Genomic DNA, 5,406 nt, shown 5'->3' with positions numbered 1-5,406 from the left:
ACATCCTGTCATGTCCTGAATAAAGTTCCGACAAAGGATAACGAGATCACTCCTTACGAGAAGTGGACCAAGAGAAGGACAAAACTCTCGTACTTACGTACCTGGGGATGCTTGGCGAAAGTTAATGTGCCGATCCCCAAAAAGCGTAAGCTTGGACCAAAGACTGTGGACTGTGTTAATTTGGGCTACGCTATGAATAGTGTTGGCTATAGATTTCTAGTAGTGAAATCTGAGGTACTTGACATAAAGGTCGGTACAATTATGGAGTCTAAAGATGCTACATTCTTTGAGGACATTTTCCCCATGAGAGATGTACAAAGCACTTCTAGACAGGAATCTGAGGAGACTCCTGAACCTGCCATTCCGATGGAATATTATAACCAAACACATGATGAAAATTCTGAGGAGGATAATGAGGAATCCCTTGGTAGGGGAAAGAGAAAAAGGACTGTAAAGACCTTTGGTGATGATTTCTTCATATACCTCGTGGAGGATAATCCCACTTCTATTTCAGAAGCGTATGCATCTCCAGAAGCTGACTACTGGAAGGATGCGGTCCGTAGCAAGATGGATTCCATCATGGCTAACGGGACTTGGGAGCTTACTGAACGTCCTTATGGTTGCAAACCATTGGGATGCAAGTGGGTGTTCAAGAAGAAGCTTAGGCCCGATGGTACGATAGAAAAGTACAAGGCTAGGCTTGTGGCCAAGGGCTATGCCCAGAAAGAAGAAAAAGATTTCTTCGACACCTATTCACCTGTGGCCAGACTGACCACCATTCGAGTATTACTCTCGTTGGCGGCCTCACATGGTCTTCTCATTCATTAGATGGATGTTAAGACAGCTTTCCTGAACGGAGAGCTAAAGGAGGAAATCTATATGCAACTGCCTGATGGCTTTGTGATGGATGGTCAGGAAGGAAAGGTGTGTAAGTTGGTGAAATCTTTGTATGGCCTGAGACAAGCGCCTAAGCAATGGCATGACTAGTTTAATGAAACGTTGACATCTGTTGGCTTTGTTGTTAATGAGGCTGACAAATGTGTATACTATCGCTATGGTGGGGGCGAATGAGTTATATTGTGTTTGTATGTTGATGACATACTGATATTTGGGACTAATCTCAAGCTGATCGAGGAAGTTAAGTCTTTCCTATCTCAGAACTTTGAGATGAAGGACCTTGGAGTGGCTGATGTTATCTTGAACATCAAGCTATTGAGAGATGATGAAGGTGGGATTACACTTCTGCAATCCCATTATGTTGAGAAGGTGTTGAGTCGTTTTGGATATTCAGACTGCAAACCATCTCAAACACCATATGATCCTAGTGTGCTGATTCGAAAGTCTAAAGGCACAGCTATAGATCAATTGAGATACTCTCAGATTGTTGGTTCACTCCAGTATCTAGCGAGCGCAACGAGGCCTGACATCGCATTTTCTATTAGCAAACTGAGCCGGTTTGTTTCCAAACCGGGTGATGTACATTGGCGTGCTCTTGAGAGAGTTATGCGCTATCTGAAAGGTACTATGAACTATGGACTTCACTATACCGGATACCCATCGGTACTTGAAGGGTATAGTGATGCGAATTGAATCTCTGATGCTGATGAGATGAAGGCCACAACTGGGTATATGTTTACTCTTGGAGGTGATGTTGTTTCCTGGAAGTCTTGCAAGCAAACGATCTTAACAAGATCGACAATGGAAGCAGAATTAACAACATTAGACACATCGGGTGGCGAAGCAGAATGGCTTCGAGATCTGTTGATGGACTTGTCAGTGGTTGAGAAGCCGGTTCCGGCCGTCCTTATGAACTGTGACAACCAAATAGTTATTGTCAAGGTGAAGAGTTTAAAGGACAACATGAAGTCCAACAAACACATAAGAATGAGATTGAAAGCTGTCAGAAAATTGAGGAACTCCGAAGTGATAGCATTGGATTATATTCAAACGGCTAAGAATCTGACAGATCCCTTTACTAAAGGGCTATCACGTGTTGTGATAGATAGCGCATCAAGGGAGATGGGTATGAGACCCACATGAGTTGCCTTGGTAGTAACCCAACCTATGTGATCGGAGATCCCGTGAAGTAGGACCTGGGAAAACAAGCCAGTGGTGAACTGAGTAGAGTAACTTTAATTACCCACTCTGTTGGAGATGCAATACTCTCGGAAACTGTATGGAAGGATGACTATTGTCTTAATGTGTTCCAAGGCTTATATGCATAAGCAAGATGCTATCCTACAGAGCGATCTTTGGAGGAACACACCTATATGAGCCCGACTGCTAGTCACAGTCTATGAGATTGGGGTGATCTCTAGCAAGCTCATGAACAGGCCAGGAGTGTGACTAATATGCTCCACCCGAGGGGTCGGCCTTCGGCAGCCTCGTATCAATGGGACTTGTGGTGAAACTTCTTGACGCCAAATTGACAATTCAAGGCATAGTCCATTGTTCAGTTGTGAAGGAGTGCAACTACTTGGTCTAGGTGGAGCTCAACCTTAATCGGTCTTCACTGAGATGCTGGTATATATCAAAATAGCGTTTGGGACAAAGGACAAAGTGGGCCCCTGAGATCTGGTGGGGGATTGTTGAAATATGAGATGGGCCTAGAGCCCATATGACAATTTCAGATTTGATCTCTAAGGGCCCATGTAGGTGGCATGACAAGGTGGTGGGAAGTTTATTCCCACCCCGGAAGTGGAAGGAGAGTTGGAGTGGTTTATAAGGGATCTTCTCCCTCATGCTATTGGAGCTTGAGAAGAGATGAGGCCCTCGCGCACTCCTCCTCCTCCGCTCGCCTCGCCACGCCTCGCCACGACGCGCCGCGCCGCGCCGCGGGTTGCGGGATTGAGCCGAGCCAAGCTCACTCCTATGCGCTTCTTTTGCCGGTCAGGAACGGAGAGTCTTTGACAGGTAGGGCCACGATCTGAGACGTCAGATCATGGGCTACCGACTTGGATGTGGGTTCAGCCCACGTTTTTCCACGCGCGGCCGCACATATATATGTGGGACGCTGCCAACCCTAGCCGCCACGAAACAGAACGCATCTCCGCCTCCACGCCCACGTCGTTCCTCTGCTACTGCTGCCGCCGACGACTCCGTCCCGTTCACCGCGTACACGGTTGACGGGAGAACAGGCCTCCGAAACCTCGCTTCTTCGGATCCTGTACGGGAGAGGGGCGATTAGGTTTTTGGGTAGCGATTACGCGACTGCTCGCTTCTGTTCATCTACGTCCGCATCACCTTCATCGTCACCATGTCGACCGACGTCGACCGTGCTGCCGCTGAGAAGGCCGAGGCCGACAAGAAGGCCGCCGAGGATGCCGCGGCTGCTGCCACCGCCACCACCGCCGTGTGGCCGATTGGAGGGTATACATCGTTTATCCTTCTCGTGTTTCTTTCTGTTGTAGCAGTACTAGCAATATGCGTAGATGTTTCTACTATATGCCTAGTACATGCTCTGTTAGATCGTAATCACTATATTATCAATGCTGTCCATGTCATATTCATGATTTATTCATGAATTAATTTAATTGAAAAACTGCCTATTTTCTTATCAGTTTGGTTAGCCCATTTTTCTTCTTCTTCTTGACCTCCTTGCCAAAAGATGGAAGCTACTGAGAAACATGTGTATAAAACTATAAATAAAACACATAGGAATCAGAAGTAATGTTTAGAAGGAAAAACACAAATGAAACACATAGTAGAAAATAGAAGTTGGCATTGTGAAGGAGATCAAAGCAACGACAACACAACTATCTGAGTGATACTTCATCTTCAAATGGCAGGAGACAAACTATGAGGCACATAGCCTTGTTAAGCACACTTTAGAACCGTGATCGTTCGTGTGTCTATAGTTAATCCTTCTGATCTACTCTTCTCTTCATCGGTGACGTTTGCTGTTCAGGTGCATTAGTCCCGTGGGGCCTTAGCACGACTTCTTGAGTGTCTACTGCAACAAGTTCTGCCCGACTCTAGTGAGGGAGGAGCGATGACGTCAGTGCATTTTCAGCTCGCTCCAGTGTTTGTGGTCATTGCTAGATGGTCTATGGACCTGAATTAATATTATTACTAGCACATATGCCCGTGCGTTGCAACGGATAAAATTGATGTTTTGCACAAGCATAATGTCCCACAACATCGGATTCATTATGAAGAACATGTTGCAACGCAACATCGCCCTTCTACAAAATGAACATAAAAAAATATGTTGCAATTTAGTCGTGTTCATATTTTCTTTGCGGGGCATAATCTCCCACTGATTCCATTTAAGTACAATCATTTTTAATGGCATTTAAGCATAACCCTTTCATTAATTACCATGAAGTCCTCACCCGCTTTAGTCCTCTCCCTAAACATGAGCCTTGGACCTCACCCTTCCCCATCTACAGGAACGAAAGGCGATTTGTGCGAACCCCAGGCTCTCCACCTCGCCGTTGCCGAATCGGCGGCTCCCTCGCCCTCCGCCAGCCGCTCCGACGGCGGGAGGACGGGGGAGGCCCTATTTGCAACGTGTACATAGTGTAGGCGTGCCTAGGGAGCCAGCCGGTGGCGTCGTGGAGGCGGCGGCACGACTTGATCAGCTTTTTGCAGGTGTTGGTCTCCCCTTTGACGGCGAAGTTCCGGTGGAGCTTCGGTGTGGACCAGCTCCTTTCTTTGTGCTCGCTGCTCGGTGAAGCGGCCGTGCACGGTTCCCCCGTGCTGGAGATCGAGGGATGACAATTCCGACGGTTGAAGATCTGGAGAAGGAAGGCGATGTTGAGCGGTGCGACGACGACGACAGCCATGGGTGTAGGTCCTTAGGGACCGTTGATCAGAGACTTCCCATTTTGCCTGGGGGCTGCTTTGATCCAAGGCGTCAGCGAGCAGCCGCAAACGGCGCGTCATCGGCTCATCCACGGTGCCGGCGTAGTCGGGTTGCAGAGGGGCTTGGTTGCAATTTCCTTTTTTGTGTGGACCTTTCTGTAATTTGGCTGTTTTAATATCAACTCCTTTTCTCGCAAAAAAAATTAAACATGATGACTGCCGCTCGTATATTTAAAATGAGTTGGGATTAGTTACATCTAAGAGATAGACAAGAGGCCTTGTATTCAATTCCCATAATATTGATTTATTTTAACCTAATTATTTTTCACGGTCTTTCTATGAAAGACCATAAAAGGCCCATCTAATTATTTTGTGGTCATCTACGCGCTATTTATGGCTCCTTTAACCCCCGGACTTAAATTATATTCTCATGTATTTGGACATTGATCAATAAAGTGAATGTGTTTAGATTTAGACTAAAAAAATGGGTGATTAAATTGCTTAAAAGGTTTTTCACAGGAAAAAATCTCAAAAGATAACGCTCTCCAATCAGACGGGTTGCTTTGACTGCCCGTGGACCAGGGCCCGCTCCAACCCGCC

This window comes from Triticum dicoccoides, chromosome 3A (genome assembly GCF_002162155.2).
Source record: "Triticum dicoccoides isolate Atlit2015 ecotype Zavitan chromosome 3A, WEW_v2.0, whole genome shotgun sequence".
NCBI lineage: Eukaryota > Viridiplantae > Streptophyta > Magnoliopsida > Poales > Poaceae > Triticum > Triticum dicoccoides.
The sequence above is the reverse complement of the archived record's forward strand: the minus strand, read 5'-3'. Positions refer to the sequence as shown.